The 18,285-nt window shown below is 40.1% G+C and overlaps 1 protein-coding gene across 1 annotated transcript in view; it reads right to left on the bottom strand.

Annotated features, from left to right (window-relative positions):
- SPRED2 (sprouty related EVH1 domain containing 2) overlaps positions 1-18,285 on the bottom strand; it is a 105,957-nt gene that overhangs the window by 86,630 nt on the left and 1,042 nt on the right. The window lies entirely within an intron of this gene.

Consider the following 18,285-nt stretch of genomic DNA (forward strand, 5'->3'; position numbering starts at 1 on the left):
AGAGTCTGGTTAATTGTTTATCACCCAATACTAGTATAAAGTCTGCACAATGTTTGCAATATCCACCACTGACATGTCTAGGGAACTAGTGTGTGTTTACAAAACTTGAAGGAGTTATTTGACCTAACAAAATGGCTTAATGTACAGGGATGGGGCTGGTGAGGCTGGAGCCTGTTTCTGTACAGGAAAAATTTGGGAAACTGGCTTGCAGACCTAATATTTTGGCGACTGTGGCAATATAACTTTGTATATTGCTCAACTGTTAAGCTAAGCCCATGGGGAAAAAAAAGTGCCAGCTCCTTTCTAAACCTGAACAAGTTTGTCTAAAAGTACAAGACTGGAAAGGGCCACCTGGGCTATCAAGCCCAATCCCCAGTATTTAGAGCCATTTACAAAAGGAAACCTCAAAATCATCACTTCGAACTCTATCAACAAGGCACAAAGCCAAGACACCCTATAACATGCTATAGCTAGAAGCAAGGAAGACAAAGTACTTCCCATGCCCTGCTACTACAATCACCAATGTATATTATATGCTCAGGAACCCCTGGAAAAAAGGACCATACCACATGCTTCAAGGGAAGCCAAAAACTCCTGGAGTTTGACGATTGGAAAAGAAGGGAAAACTCACCTCAGCCACAAATTTGGCAACTGACATCCTCTGCATTGTGGTTTTTCTGTTGGTTGTTTGCATTTGATTAGAGGGAAGAGTGCATTACCCACTTTTGGACAGACAAGGGTCTTTGAGTAAATGTGGTATCTTTTATTAGACCAAATAAATAGTTGGAAAAATTGTTCTTTACAAGCTTTCAGGCACAAACACCCTTCTTCAGGCACAGGGAGAGTCTGCTGGTATTTCTATGCTCTCTTGCTTTCATTCAAATTACTAACAAATGTAAAGCACACTTAACAAAAGCAAATTACCACATACAGCAACAAAATCTCTTCCTCAGTTTTTGCAGTTTGCAAAACAGAAGAAGGCTATTTGTAAAACAGTGGTGACTTTAAAAATATGCTCTTGATCAATCTCTGATATTGCAGGGTTTCACCCATCTGGAGGACAACATACCAATATTGTCAAACTGACTTTGATAAGATAAAAACATAAGATAAAAACATCACACTTACAATCCAGGTCCCCAAACAGCAAGCATGACACTCTTGCATCAAATCCTCAGAGTGCGGGGCTGCCTTTAATATTAAAACAATCAGTGAAAAAGCATCTCCTTTAAGCACAAGTTCAAGCCAGATGCTTCATTCTAAATAATGACTTCAAAGGAGAAAGGCAAGATTTATGCAATGATTATTGAAACTCCTTGTACTTTGAAGCGACACTTAGCAAATTCATCATCAGCTGGAATGACACTTAAGAATGGCAGGTGTCAGTGTGTATTACGGCGTCATATATGTATGTGCGTCTATATGACGTGAAATATATGGCAAAGTACAGTTTTATTTTGGGGTGGGTTCTTGGGTTATTGTTTGTTTGGGTTTTTTTAATATTCAATTGCGAGTGTGTTTTGGAACATTTCTAATTATACCCTACCCAACTTCATTTTGCCATCCTAACTCACACTGGTACTGCCACCTTCTGCTGAGAGCTTCCTGACTACTTGGGTGGCAGAGATGAGCCCCAGGACTTGACCTCAATGCTGAGGAAGTCGAAATATTGTGGATCTGCGTATTAAGATTACTACATTAGAGACAGAAAGAAATAATATGAACCAACCCAAAAGCTGCAATTAATAAGAGTCAGGCTATGGATTTCCGAGGATCAAGCTTAAATCTTTTTGGCAGCTGTATGTGCACATCAAAAACAAAACAAAACTGTGCCTTAGAAATATTGCCCTTTTCACAGAGATAACATCAGTTGGCCCTCAGCCTCATGGCCTGAAGTAAGCAGTCAACCAAATGCACTGCATGCCCCTTCTCACTGTTTTCTGGAAATGACAAAGCACATAAGTGAAAGTAGGAGCTAAAGAACATACAACAGCTCTAGTGAAAGTCCAGTCAAAAGCTACAAGCATTTTTCTTGAGCATAGCAAGTTGTACTAACTTAATTCTTCATTAGGATGCTGTAACCAACCTGCTCTCTACACATTTTTATAAGGAATTGTTCCATTTTGTTTGGTGGTCTCCATACTGCTTGCCTCATAAAAACCAATATATCTTAATGGGAAGTCCAGCATTTTCAGACTCTAAGATCAGTTTTAACAACATTTTAAAAAAATACTAATTTCAAAATGTGGCTGTTACTGGACACAGACCTATGTTGTCTCCATGCCATGCCTTGAAGTGTTGCTGAAAAGCATGACTTGTCTATTTGCTCGTTCTCTCTCTCAGAACGACTTTAAGTGCACACCAAAAACAAAGCCTGAGACACTGGCCCTTTAGCTCCCTGTAGTTCTTAGCTAGATAGGGAGCAGGAAGACTGTATTAAGGTTAGTCCTTACCTAATCGCCTTCTTCAAGAGGCTGCTTTTGAGCATCTTGGGATTTCTTGAGCATGTATAAACAACCTTCTATAGAAGTAGGACGTTAACTGCTGTGGTCCTCCTGCTTTCCCTGTAGCATGCTGGGGTATTATGTCTTGTGCTGTGTCAGGTTGACCATGTAGTTTTACAGTTTGGATTATGGATTTATATAGGATGGTTTGGAGTTGCATGATCCTACCTCAGGCAGGGGGTTGGACTAGATGACCTCTGGAGGTCCCTTCCAGCTCTACTTCTCTGATTCTATGCTCTCTCCAAGTGTCTGTATAAAAGCAGCATGAGCAGTTTTATGTATCTGCTCCACAAAACTGAGTTCCCATAAATAATGCAAGGGAAACAACAATCCTGTACATCAGCTGGCATAGAACATGTAACAGACTTGGATGAATATGAACAAGGGCTACTCTTATTTACTGAACAACCTGAATTGGAGCAAATGCTGCTAACAATTTTGGGTTTTGCGCAACAAATCCCAACAACCTCTATTTGTGGCATTTCCTTTACCACATATGCATAAGAAATGGTGAAGAATCCTTCCCTCCTTGCTAGCATTAAGATAGCTGAAGATATGCAAAAATCAGCACATCAACACTAAGCATTAGATGCCGCTCTTCTGAAGCCAGGAAAGTGCCGTCACTTCTAACTGGTGCATGGACAATGTCAAAATCATTTTCCACAAATTTAAACTTTTAGGGGCAACTGTTCTTCTTTCAGAAGTGCTCCAATCACATTACACATGCCAATTATTTTCTATTAGCTACTCTGAGCTACCATGAAGTTTTTATTCAATTATTATACTCAGATCCCAAGAGTCTATCAACTGCAACTACTTAAGTATCTCAGTCCAAATCAATAATACCTGTATTAACTATGTCTTAAAAGCTACAGGCAGAAATTACACTGGTATAAGCGATTGGAAACCAGTTCAAAGCTGTAACACAACAGAAATTCAGTGCACATAAACCACTTTCAGAATGGCCAAAACCAGCTGAAGACAAGTCTGGATGGATGTAGTATCAGATTTAACTGATTTAGGTTAAAATCAGTTTATTGAACTTCTGCCCCAGATCCCCTCCAGATTCAAGTTAACTCACAGTCCCCCAGGATGCTTTGCACCTTCCCCGCAACCTCTTGCAGGGTGGGTGGCTAGCCTTGGCCCAATGTGTCTGCTGCAGCAGAGCAGGGAGGCATGCTCTAGCATCTCAGAGCTTCTGGCCTGAGCCACTCTAGGCATGTGGCTGAATTTCCAGCATCAGAAGTGAATGTCTGTTCACTTGCTTACCAGTTTGATCAACACAGCTTAGTTCAAACCTTGCAGATTAGTCTGATTCAGCCTCAGGCCTTCTGACTGCTTGTACTTAGTCAAAGGCACTTTTGTAATCATGAAAATAAAAGTAATCTAACAATCATATCACAAAGATCATTAGACAATTTGCACATTAGCACACCAAGGATTTCATTTTTCTAGCAGTAACATTGTAGTAGCACACTCATGCACACTGCAATTTTTTTTCTTTAAGTGTTTGTGCATTCAAGTTGAGCAAGCAATTGAAGTTCTCACTTTCAATTAATGCAGGCACATCAGGACAACTCTGCTCCAGCTCCAACGTTCGCTCATCTTTTTTCACCCCATGAAAAAAGAAAAAAAAAAAAAAAGGCGTACATGCACACACAAATAGAAACAGAATATTTACCAGTACGTTTTCCTTTTTGACCTCACCATAGTTTGAGAAAGTCTTTCTGATAAGGTAATCTGTACTTCCTCAGTGATAAGAGCAAGGAGGGATGAGGGGGAGGGGAAGAGAAGAGAAGAGAAGGAAGGAGAACAAATCACACTAGAAGCATTTCTGACTAATGCATAGTCTCTGTCCTGTTCCGTATAGTAGACAAAACCATGAAAAAGCAGTACCCTTTTATCCTGCTGATAGTTGATAAATTCAATTAACTTTGTTCTCAAACCTACAAATATTTACTAGTGATTACATAACTACTAGAACTGTTATTAGTTCAGCATCCTGTACCTGCATGGTTGTGTTGAAAGAAAAGCCCGAGTTCTTTTAAATTTTTTTTAATACCATTGCAAGGCACTTTAAAATATTGAGCACTTAAGGAACCTTATTTATCTAAACTAACTACAGACATAGACTTGGAAAATATTCTGTATTTATTGCTTCATTTTTTTTATTCTGGTGCACTGGAAGTTTGTTTCTAAATATTTATATAAAGGCAGAGACAAGTCGAGAGGGGGTGCAGCAGTGTGAACGCATCCCTTTTCAGTCAACAAAGCTGAAGGAGCAGGGACTGACAAGGACTTTTGTTTTGTTTTGGGGTTTTTTTTTCCCTTTATAAGTCTCTGAATTGGATAAGAACTCCCCTCTTCTCTTTCTCCCTCAGCCACCCACTGCAGCCACTGTTTTTGGCTGCCCAGGGTCCAGGAGAGGTTCCAGAGCCACTCCTGCCTGCTCCAGCTGGGCTCCTTGTCAAGCCAGGCTCAGCTGGAGACAGCAACAGCAGCAGGCAGGTTCCTCCTCTCCGTGTGGTCATCTTCCCCCACTATAACCCTCCCCCCAGCATTTCCTGTGCCTGCTTCTGGGCTGACAGGAAAAGGGAACACATTTTTCTCCCAAGCAGGGGTGGTGGTAGGGAGGAATGGGAGTGGAGGGACATGCTGCTTGAGCACAGAGAGGAAGGGAGCAGGGAGGGAACATTCTTACTTGATCAAGGGACTTGAAAACCCTGGCTGCTGCTTCCACTGTGTGGTCAACGCATGCGTGGGGTGGGAAAGGGAGGGAGGGGCGGGGGCAGCCACTGCTCCACAAAATCCTGGAACTATCCATGTGCAACAGGTAAACTGCAACTACCTGGAAATTTTGGAAAATCCTACTCATTAAGGTCATGGCATACAGACTGAAATTTTCATGGGCATTTTGAGGGCTCTTGGGAAACCCCAGCTGTGCCAATTTAATTTACAGGTACTTTCAAGTTAAGTACCCTTAGCTATAGAGCTCAGTGATACCAGAATCACTGACCAACTGGAACCTGGCCTATCTGGAAAGAATATTACAACTTCACTCCCAATTAATTTTACTATTATATTCTAAGAATGATATTAAAAATGTAAAGGTTTAAAGTAGCCAAAGAAGCAACAGAATTAAAGTTGCCTGTATAACTTTCATTCAGTTCCCTGGTACCTTGTATATGCTATGATATAGTATTACATACAATATCTGTGGCAGAGCCAGAAAGGTAACCCAGCTTCTTGGCCTCAGTCTAGTATTTTAACTTGGAAAAAAACCCAAAAACCCAGCATCCATTTCCAACATGCACACTTCTTTGACTACATCTTGGCTGTACCTAGGTATGGAAATAAGCAGAAGTACTATGCTGTGCACATACAAATAGCTTCTTGTTGGTAAAACCCTGCAAAAACATAAGTACAACCACAGAGTTGTCAGCCTTCTGTTTTATTCTCCTGTTGATCCATGCCATGTTGTTAATTACCTTTGTAATTTTAAATCCTTTTTAAAATGAAAAAAGTAATCCATCTAGAAGAATGAGTGCACTGACCTTTGTAAGTCTTATGACTTATGGTTTAAAACTTAATAAGTGCAGATTATATAAATATGCATTTAAGAACTTTTAAAAAATATGGAGAGACTTGACTAACGGCTCAAGTAACTGCTGAAATCCAGGGTATAATTTGTGCTTAGGAAGGATTGTTTGATGGCACACCACTCATGTGAGACAATTTTAGATTCACTGTAGTTCATAGGAGTATATAGGAAAAAAAGGCTCAATCCTAAAGAAGCCAGTCAGGTAAAAACATTACTATAGGATGCAGTATTTACAAGTTGGGTATCCTTATCACTGGTAGCATTTGCAGGACTGGATCCTCATTGTACACACACAACTCCTTTTAACATGCTGCTGCACACGTATAATTTTGTCTACTGCACGCATCAATAACTGAATACAAGAATGCACTACATTCTAAAGCTTGTCTAAGTCTATCCTAACCATGCACTTAAAAGATAAAAGGTGGGGGGGGGGGGGGTTTGTGTTAGTGATACTACTATTCAACTGCTTTTTGTATTTCACTCAGTTTGGACAACCAAAAAACAGGTCTGTTGTATTTACTTTTCTTTGATTAGCACTAAATTGATTTTGATTTCAGAATCCCATGCAGTAACACAATACTGAAATATTTTGATATCTGGTTTAAAAAACCAATAAGAAATGTTTCCTTAAAAACAAAAACAAAACCCCATACACCTTGGGGTGTTATTTCATGAATAATTTAAATGTTCAAATCTCAAAAAGGTTGCCTCCAACCTAAAAGAAAATCTATATTTTGCACTACATTTAATAGTTTCTCTAATGCTTCAAAGTAAATAAAATAATGGATTTTATTTAGTCTGTTTACCAAGTTTATTTTTTTTAAAGTTTAATGAAGTTACACAAAAAGTATCAAAACCGCTACTTTCTAAAATGACACATATCAATATGTAATTTACTGTGTCTGCTCTCTCTTCCCTCCAGTTATCAAAACATATATAATTTTTTTAAATAATGTAAAGAAAAAGAACAGTAATGAGTCAAGTTTTAGTCAGGACTGAGTAATTTTGGTGGTTTTATAAAGGGATAAAGTTTTCACTGTAAATTTATTAGCATAGAAACAACAGCACACACCATTAAAATATCAATGGCTTTTATATGATTTATGAATATATGCTTCTGCACATTGCTGACATTTCAAAAGGGAAGAATACAAACATTTTTAAAAAGCAGTGGTATAGTCAAAAGAAATGCAAATGGACAAGAGAAAGGAGCACAGAATCAGGAGTCAAGACTCGTAAGGGCTTCATCTAACTATCACTGGCTTGCTGTATTGCCTTGACCAAGTTACTCGATCTCTACATCTCAGCATCTCCATTTGTAAATAGTAAATCTGAGACAACTACTAGCCTGCAGGGGTGGTGAGGTTAATTAGCGAACAATTGTACCTACCTCTGAACATTTAAAGTGCAGTATAAGGGGAAAAAAACTAAAGTTTTATAGGATTTTGGTTCCCTGAAGATTAGATACTTGCTTACTCTTGCAGGCTTTTTAAAAATAAAACTAGCTGCAAATAACATGCAATACTAGATTCAGAAACCATACATTAAGCTAACAGATCTAGATTGGCCAACATGGTAATGCCCAAAACACCTGTGCATGCAGGCTGGAAAAATCAAAAAAACAACAACAAAATCCAAAGAACCATGATTGAATGGGGCTACTCTAATTATATGAATATACATGAGTGCAGTTAAGTGCAAACTATGGAGCACATGCTCATTTGCCAACTCCTTGGTGAGACCCATACAGAGGAGGACCTCACTGCAGCAACAGAGAGATGGCTTGTGCACGATTCTGGAAAAAAACATCTAGTTTATGACAGGGACACAAGCAGCAGCCGCAGCTAACAATATGGAAAAAATAGTAACTTTGCTATACTTGTAGCTATCATTAAAAAAAAAAAAAAGTATCTGGAGAGATCGAGTTATCAGCTTTATTCCAGTATCAGACTGTAGTTTTCCTCTCCAACTTCATTACATGACAGGCATTACATGTAGGCCAAAGGAGAAGGGGATGCAAAGAAGGAAATACACTGCAGACCTGCCTGGACTGGAACCTAATACTGAAGCAATAAGCAACGTATTCACAACCTTTATTCATTTTGTCTCAACTTGAGGCGAAACACACACTTCTTTATATGTTGTAACTTGAAGTATTAGTAACCTCATATCAGCTTTGGGGCATACCTTTCTGCTCACAAACCACGTAAACAAGTAGGTTACTTTCCAAGTGTTAAAAAATGCAGGAGTGTTTGGACATGTTAAATGGAAGAAATACTAAGCATAAATGAATTAACTTCTTGGTTTGCACTAAACATAGCACATAATGTAGTTGGCTGTTGCTATACCATAAGCTTCAAAACACAGTAGATACCCAGTACTGGGTAATGTTATCACCAGAGTTCCCCACACAGATGCTCTTTGGTAGTACTAACCCATTAGAGCAGTGGTTCTCAACCTTTTTTGTACCGGGACCCATTTGTAAACACAAAGGCTACTCCCAGCCCACTGCCCCTCACTCCTGATCCACTGACCCCACCCCCAGACCCTAGACCCCCAGGGTGTGGGGCATGGGGGTCTCCAAGCAGCTCCTTGCAGGCTGGGATTTTGCTAGCCTGCAGGAAAAGCCATGGTTTCCCACATTTTTCTCCTTTAAAGGAGAATCCATTTTTAAAGTTTGTGGATCCATTTTTTAAATTGAAAGTTTGCAACCCTTTCATACATTCTTGTGATCCACTTGTGGATCGTGATTACGGGTTGAGAAACAGTGCTTTAGAGACTCTCCAAGTACAAGAGACTCAATATGACTTATTAACTATAAAGTCATGTTTACTACAAACTTATTAAAGACTTCTCCAATCAACTTTTTCAGAATGGACTTCAAAAGAGTATGCACGGCAATCCAAAACCATAGGGTAAATGGGCACACCTTCTTGTACCTTTCATAATCTTTTGAGAAGCACTTTATTTATCCTGTGAGGAATAAAGCCCTTTATTTATCCTAGCCTATGGTATGGAGACTCAAGTTAAAAAGAAATGCCTTTGGTCACAAGTGAAGTGACATTCCTGTCCAGATGACAAACCCATACAGTTTAAAGAAATTATAAATGCTGAAGGCAAAGGAAGGTTCAACAGGGCTTGCCCAAAATGCAAGGGCTGAGAATAAGAACAACTGGAGCCTTCCTGCTGCAGTTTGAAACTCTACCCACTGCCATCAACCTCACTTTCATAAACATATTCAACATAAGTTTTAAAACAAACTAATTTTAATATAAGCAATACCTCATCATGAAGCAACTCTCATATACTTGCTTAAAAATGGTAAACTGATAGGTAACATTACTGAGGAGGAAATGAAGTCTTGCTCCATTGCTAACCATAGTTTGTCAAGGTGTGCTAAATATTTCAGCTTATGAGGAAAAGGTGTCTTTGGCCTAAATCTTATAGGAGGGGGAGCCATGGGGGAGGCTAATTTGAAATTAATCAGTACAGTTCTTCTGAACTGCACAGCAAAATCCAACTGGTTCCAAACTTTTACAAGCATCAAATGCTCATCAGGGCTCCCTCCGTTAAACAAGTTTCAATACAGCAGTACAAGGCCACGCAGCTGCAAAATCTTCCTGCCCAAAACAGCTTTAAGAAGTCCCACTGATTCCTAGGTAAAACTCCCAGGGGCTCCTGGGTGGAAAGGTCAATGGCAGGGATGTGACATCCCCTACTCTACCTTCCTTTCAGATGGCCACTTGAGACAAACATTGTACACAGAGACTGACATAGAGAGAAGTAATTCTAACAACAGGTCTTAACGTTCATGCAACATATGTATAGTTTTGTAACAAAAATCTGTTGCTTTTATCACATTTAACAAGAAAAGTGAGCTCCACTGCCTCAATCTGTTTGTAGCCAACAGCTAATAGGCCACAGATATTTCACAGCTTCAGGCTGGTGGAGACTGCTTCTTTCTGAGCTAGCTTTCTCATCCGATGTACTTTTTCAGTCATACATGATCCCTATAGTTAGGCAATACAACTGCCGTACATGTGGCTTAGCTCACAGGAATATCAGGAATGAAGGGTAAAAGCCACATATTATTGCTATCAAGGCAGTGTACTCCAGTCCAAGCTTGTAACCTTAAGAAAGGTTCTTTCCTGGTTCTCATATGAATTAGCCAGAGAAAGTTACATAACTTGGCCACATTTTTTTTCCTGATTGTCAACTCCTTTACAAAATTGTTCCAGAAGGGAAAAGAGAGTTATTGCACCAAGGTTCAAAAGTTATACTTTAAAAAAAAAAAAAAAAAAAAAAAAAAAAAAAAAAAAGATGCACACAAAAAAATATAAATCACAATATAAAGATTTTTAAGTACACAAAGACACCCTTCCCCCCAATCATAATTTGGGCATTTGAATATTGTTTAGACCTCCTCATAACAGGACATAAAATCTGGTCAGTACTGACATGCATGCTTATAGCTTTGAAGATGTACTCCTATCTCTGATAAGTGCACTTTACTTTTAAGGTGAAACACCTGGTTTTATTGCTTTAAATATCTGACATTCTAGCAAGTATTTAGCTGGCATATATAATGGATGCTTCAAGAGGGTTCCCCTTCCATCCCCCTTAAAAATACAAAAAACAAAAAAACCCCACAAAAAACACACTACAGCCAGGTAATTTGGGATAACATCCATTGAAAGAGACAGCATTTTGGTGACAGAATTGTGTGTGTTAAGAAAACTGAACTACAGCAATGGCAAGATTCTCCTGGGAGGATGAGTGAGAGTGCAGTAAGTGGTGAAATACTACTCTGAATAAAGGGTAAATGTGAGAGAATGGTGCAGGGGGAAGGAACTGAAAAAAAAACCCCAAGAATGTAAAGGAAGAAGTGAAACAGAAAAAAAATAAGCAGACTGAATTTCGGCGGAAGAAATAAGCAAGAACCTCATTATCTCTTGGCAGGGAACCACTGAATGGTTCAAACTGCTGCATAACTCCATGTTTAGTCCAACTATATATGGAAGTTGGGGGATTAATTTTTTTCCAGTACGCAAGATCCATCCCTACATTTAAAAAGTCAGATATTTGTATGGGTAAGTAGATGAAGGGGTAAAAGAAGTAGTTTATTTAATGTGCTATGATTCTTTCAGGAGGGGGTGGGTAACAAGCTTTGTTAACAAGAGAAGTGACTGTACATTACACAAAAATGGTTATTTAAAGAAAACCTACAGAAGAAAAAAAGCATAATTATGTTGTCTGCAAAACAGTATAAACTTAGTTATATAACAGTCCAGTCACATTAAAAAATGTCTACCATATCGTTAAGCAGAGATCTCCAAAAAATTAACTTTTTTTTTTTTTAACCTCAGTGAGCTATTTATTATCAATATAGTCTCAAACCAGCAAAGCTTTGGGTGAATCAATATTCTGCTAAAGCTGTATCAGTTGATTTCCCTGTGTGGGCTACTGTTCTTTAAAAATAAAATAAGGGCATGGATGGAAGATAAGAGCAAACAAATGGAGAGAGATGAGGAGACAAGAACAAGGAGTAAATCTCATGGGAGGCTGAAAAACAGAGATGCCAATATAGGAGACGGGCAAAGCTATCAGCAGAAGGAATGTGCTTCAAGAACAAACAAGAAAAAAGACATCAGTGGAGTGCAAGGGCTTCTAAGGAGGATGGGGAGGACCATCACTCCTGGTGTGCCTTTACTGCTAGCAGCTCATCCTTTCTATATGCCATCTAAATGGACAAAATTAGGGCCCTGGAAGAGACACTAACTTCTCAAATTCTGAGGATGTAATATTCATATTAGCAGATGATTAATCAAGTAGCAATTTGGGGGCGACTGACATCTTTAAACAAAAAAAATGTAAAGATTTCTCCTGATTCTCTTATTTACTAGACTTCAACCCTAAATAATTTAATAGCAGTTTGGTAACATAAGACCTGCAGAGAAAACCAAGTACACTAGCCATCACTCATCTCAGCCAAATGGATATCTAGACTAAGTAAATATAGTTTTACTGGCTCAGTCCACAGCAGGCAATGCCTGATAGGTTAGATAGTTTACTTATTTTCAGACTCTACTGAATGAAACAATCAAACAAACCTTTAAATCAGACCCTAATATATAGCACCATTTCTTACTGCCCACACTCCCAGTTTAAATATGTGAAGTAACTAACCTGCTCAGCTAATAGAGATGTCAAAGACTCAACCCACACCTTGGATGCATCCTTTCAAGAGGATCTATTTTCACTGATCATTTGCACCCAAAGTATAAATTTGTATTCATGTAAACTTCAGTTTCTTGTAAGGTCTAGGCTTTACCTCTGCATACTCTCAAAGTCAATAGAAACTATCAATATGTTCTTGAACATAATTTAGTTATTAGAGACATGGGCAGCCTTGAAAGATGTCAAACACTCTCAAAATCTCAACTTGAGCAGAGATCAACAGCTCCTAGCATATGGGAGGATTGAGTCTCGATTTTATGCCATTTGCTTTGTCCTGACCATCTGTTTCCTCTGGAGATATAAAGGTATTCAACTTCCTGAAGACTCTGTTCCAACATTTTATCCAAATGGAGGATTCACTTTTGTTTGGCACAGTAAGAAACAATAAGTAGAGTACATTTATTAAGATTTTCAGTGTGTGCTGAGGAACAAACGCACTGGATGGCTCCAGGGAATGATACTCCTAAAAAGCTTACTTTTGTCTTTGTATCACCAATTCTGCCATTATCCAGGCAAAAAGAAATCAATCTGCCACCATGGGAGAGCAACATGGCAGTCTAAATGAAACATGTAAGAAGTTTAAAATCCAGTCCCCAGGAGATAGGGCTAGGTTAAAAACAAACCTCCCCATTCTGGATATTTTAGCAGCCAGATTTAATAAGCCTGCAGTTACAATAAATTTTTCACCCACAGAGTGTGGGTGATACTTAAGAATCTTTTCCTGCCACTGCCTGTGCTGCATCTGTTTTATAGGTAGACAGACAACTTCAAGCAGCAAGACCAATTTGTTACCTTCCAAAAACACCAAGCTTGCAGGAAAAAAAGTTTTAAAAGATTTTACAGACCAATTATTTTCTTAATAGATGTTAAAATTATTTGACTCTGCTTTATTACTTCAGCTTCCCATTAACTAAACTTGCTTTTTTGGGAATAGTGCTTGTCAATAACTAGAAGTGACATGCTGGCTCGGGCAAGAAGTTCTGTGCACATCTACCAATACTGACCCTCCCTATTGCATTTTGCTTTCTCTTCCCCTTGTAAAGTTCTGCCCTCTTAAATCAGCCAAGATCAAGAAAAGCAAAATACAGTCAACAAGTCCCCATAAAAAAACACTCTGTCCAGACCAAGGAAGTAGATGATGTTAGATTTCATGAACTGATCCAATTACATTCTTCCCTTGTAAATAGTCAGTTATCAAAGTAACTGAATATAGCAGCTAGTTACATGTGCTGATATTTAAAAATATATATATTTTTAGGCCAAAAAAATAAATGGTTATATTTTGGCACGCCTGCATTTCCTGTCCTATTTGCAAGCAATGATGTCATGACACACAGTATCCCCAGTGTGTTCCTGCCCAGTTTAGATGCATGACAAAAGAGCAATCACTTGTTTATTACATTTAGAAGAAAGCAATCAGTAACATGCAGACAGAGAGAGATAAAAAGATGGGACATGTCTAGTTTTAAGAGGCTGCCTTAAAGCATATATGTGTTTAGTAGCCACAGCAAGCACAGTAGGGATATACTGCTCTTATTTACAGTGGGTAAGAGACAGATGAGTTTGGGACTCAGTAGAAGGGGCAACTTAGGTTTAATCTTCTGCAGTTAGAACAGGAAAAAATATGTATTATCCAGAAGGAACAATGAAAACAACTAGAACATGTTTTGCTATTCATGTATATTTAACACAGTAGAACCAGCTGCACCATTTAAAAAAAAGTAAAGACACTTTAAACTTATCTGAAACATATGAAGGGGCTTGTTAACTATATTGTCAAAATTTGGGATGTGCCCATACAATTCTTAGTGATAGGCCTTTCCCAGATCAGTGCCCAACACCTTAATCTGAATAAGACTTCCATTAAGCAACTCTGACAACTTAGATCAGACCTCTAAGCCTTTTACTTAAAAAAAACCTCAATACCTTAGAATAAGCATGTACTACAATTAAGAGACTAACTTCATTATTTTGACCCAGAACAACAAAATGTTACATACAAACACTTCCTCATTTTCTGACCTTTTCCATTTAATTACTTCCTGTGACTTCTTCTGGCACTGTGCATACATCATGCTGAATGAAAGCAGCATTCAGTATAACTGAATCATATTATACATGCAAATTCCATTGAATACAATATTCTCTCTCCTTATATCCACAAACAATACCAATACCAACAACATTCATTTAGGATGCGTGTTGCATGTTACCTGCCCACTTCTTGAAAACAAGATTTACAGCTGTATTGAACATAGAACTAGCTAATATATCTTTGGCTGTACAAACTACAGTGCAACAGTGCAGAGACATTGATTAATATATTAAAGTCTCTAGCTTGAATTCAATCAAGGTTATGGCTCAATTATATTTAAGGCTTTATTAAAATTTCCTTGCGCTCCTCTTGTATCTGTTGGGGTTTACAAGTCAGGTGCTAGTTTGGTGAAGAGAGGAACTGATGGAGAAAAAAGCCTTAGAAGCAGAAAGAGGCATTTTCTGACGAAATGACCTCCAAATATTGATCTTGCACGGTGCAAACAGTCATTAAGGAACCAACGGGTCTTCTGCACTGTTCTAAACTACATTTTTCTTTTGGGCTTTACAAATCATTACAGAATTGTTCAAAAGTTCACTCGGTTCCATGTACTAAAAGAAAAGAATCTTAGCTTAGTCGAAGACGTTTATTTTAAAATGCATCTTGACAGTGGCCTTTTTTGTAATCTGGCTGTTACATTTGTTCACAGTGCACTCAGTAAAACTAGAATAACTATGCAAATTAAAGCCAGATATCTAGGGCAAATAGCATAGTTTATTACCACTGTTCTGACAGCTTGCGAAAAACTAATCAGAAAAGTTGATCCTTATTTCACCACATATATTGAAGTGCACTTCACCCACCGTTGAGGTCATAAACGTACGAGTTGCTAGTCAGCAGCACTACCTATCATGTCAGGATAGGAGGTGAAAAATAACTCAAAGAAAACTGTGGTTTGCCTAAATATTCCCTGTTAATTTAACAGCCTAAACTGTATTGCAGCAAGTTGTTTCACTAGAACAAACACTATTACTGTTGCAAACAGTTGCTCAAGATGTTGAAGGGACCACAAGTGGTCAAGACCTTTGTTTTACATTTGACCTGACAGGCAGCACTTCCAGGAGCTATGATAACAATTAGCACTATGTTAAGAAATTGGTTCTATAGTTATTTAAAAAAAAATTTCTGCCCACTTAGTTACCAGCATCATTTCCTATCAGCCAAAGGATTTCCTTCCAAGTCACTCATTTAAATGATGACCTGGACCAACTTGCACTACCACAGGGCATGTCAATGTGATGCGAGCCCCCATTCCTCTGCCTCCAGAAAGCTTTTTTAAAAAAAATATGAAAGAGCCTGCAAAATAAGGCAGCCATGGGCGACTAACTTTTATTTTCCAAGCATGACAAAAATGCTAATATAAGAAGTAGACAGTTGAGGGAATTTTTTTCCCCAAACAAATTAAGGTTTACCACTAAAAAACAAAGTATCAGATAGCCCACACTTTTCTGTGTTATTTTAAACCCAACATCCACCCTTGAACCAAACCCAAAGCTTTCCAATATCAGGAAGGTACCATATTGTTTAGATTACACTTAACTGAATAAACACACAGCTATTATTAAATGTAATTATTGTAAACCAAAATATTAATTTCTCTATGACAGACTGCTTCAGAACTGAGCTGTGGCCTATTATACTGGAAAATGTGGCAAACTTTTTTGCAGTAATAATCCTAAAGTGTTTTGTTTAAGTCTAGCTTTAGAAGTGAACAAAGAATTCAAAGAATACAATGAACTCTCATTTGGAGTCTACTTTGCTAGACTTCAAAATAAGTTATTAGTGTCACCAATTAAACCCTAATTTAAGTCTAAACATGTATACATTTATTTTTATGGCTTCTTCTTTGACAAGGCCAAAAATATTATTTCTTTTAGCACCTGGGTTGAATTCAAAAGACATTTCTGTTGCCACCAGCTTTTCTGAAGCAAGCAAATTTAGAACTCTCTTGATTTTTAGTTATACCTATAGCGCAGCACACTCCATTGAATCATCTTTATGCAATTTTAACAATGCTTTACAGGCCCTGAGAGGAGTCATTTTAAAGTTATGTTTAATGCCAAACACTGGAGCACGTACCAGTTTTATGTGGGTGACTCATATCTCTGACTGTCAAAACCAGAAAAAAGATAGCCAGAAACAATGTTTTGGTGAGCACTGAGTATCTGTCCCTGAAATACCGTGGCACTGCATTAGCTTATTTTATTTTGGGGGAAACAGCATTCTCAGTGGTTTTCAGATAAGTTCCCTCAGGGCACCTCCAGCATTTCCCCACTAAAAAGCCTCATTAAGCCGTTGTGAATTTGGAAGTAGAGTTAACACTGCTGAGTTCAAGGGGAACATGTTTACAAACAAACAAACCAGCTAACAATCCTGCGGTAATTCTGCCTTTTCTTGGCTACTGGTATTACAGCCATTAAAAATATAGCTCCAGACCAGACGGTTAGTGTGAAGCTTGCACAAAGATTCACAGATTGTAAGGGGCTGGAAGGGACCTTGCAAGATCATCCGGTCCAGCCCCCCTGCACTAGGCAGGAAACATCTTGTGCATGAGAAGACTACTATATTTCAGGCAGGGAAAGTTACATGAAGAAGACCCTCATCCTGCACATGCTTCCATGTGCCATTAAATTGACATGTGTGTTCAATTAAACAGGCTAAGGAGAGGTTACAGAAGCAGGCACTTTATAAACTGGGGTGCCCAACTAGACAGGCCAAGGAGAGACTTTGAGAAACAGGCACGTCAGGAAGGGGGACGCTCAAATAAACAGGCAGAGAAGGGACTAGAGAAGCAGGCACTTCATGAAGGGGGGTGCCCAACTAAACAGCTGAGGGACTGGAGAAGCAGGCACCTCACCTCTCTTCTTCACTCCCACTGGATCATGGCAGGAAGGAAGCCTAGCAGGCTGGAATCAGTGACACCACCCTTCCTTTTTCATCCCCCCCCCCTTTCAACAGGTCTAATCAAGATGTGACAACACAGGTCTGAGAAGGACCAGCACTCCATTTCCCTCCCCAAGGACAGCAGGTGGAAGCCAGCTTTCACAGGGGTGTCTCCCAGCCGGGTAGAGGGTGCTGGACTGTGGGACAGGCACAGGCTTGATCCCCAGCCTGGGGGGGGACGGGGGGGGGGCAGGCTGTGGCTCAGTCCTCCCTCCTTTCCCCAAGCCCTTGGTGCAGAACTGAGTCACTTCCCCTCCGCCTCCCCCCGCAGGGGGGGCAGCTCCAGCCTGGCCCCGCAAGCGCTGGGGGCAGTCCCTTGCTGCCGCGCAGCTCGAGCCAGTGAATGGAGGAGGCTGAAGGTGACGGGATTTATGAATGTCAGCATCATGTGACGGCGACGGTGACCGTCTTATTCACAAAACCCGGGCGGCCGCCGTCCGCCCGCCCGCGGGCCCGGGCAGCAGCGCCAGCACCGCCCCCGCCACACGAACACCCCGTGCCCGGCTGGGCGGGGCGGCGCGGGGGCACTGGCCGGGCCGGGCCCAGCAGCGCGCTCAGTGCCGCCAGGCCCAGGCGGGCTTGCTCTCGCTCCCTGCCCCCCGCCCGCCTCAAGCCCTTGGGAAGCAGCCTGCAAAGCCCGACCCGACCCGATCCGCCGCGGGACTGCCGCCCTGCCCGCCTCTCCCCTGCTGCCCGCCTGTTTTTTATGAATGAAAGATGTGGTATGCAAATGAGAGCAGCCAGCAACACGAGGCGGGGGGGCGGATGTGCGGGCTGCACCACACACATGTATACACGGGGGGAGGGGAGGGGAGGGCTGGGCTGCAACACGGACGGGGTGGGGGGGACTGTACTGCAACACACATACACACACGTACACATACACAGACATACACTGGGGT

This window comes from Alligator mississippiensis, chromosome 1 (genome assembly GCF_030867095.1).
Source record: "Alligator mississippiensis isolate rAllMis1 chromosome 1, rAllMis1, whole genome shotgun sequence".
NCBI lineage: Eukaryota > Metazoa > Chordata > Crocodylia > Alligatoridae > Alligator > Alligator mississippiensis.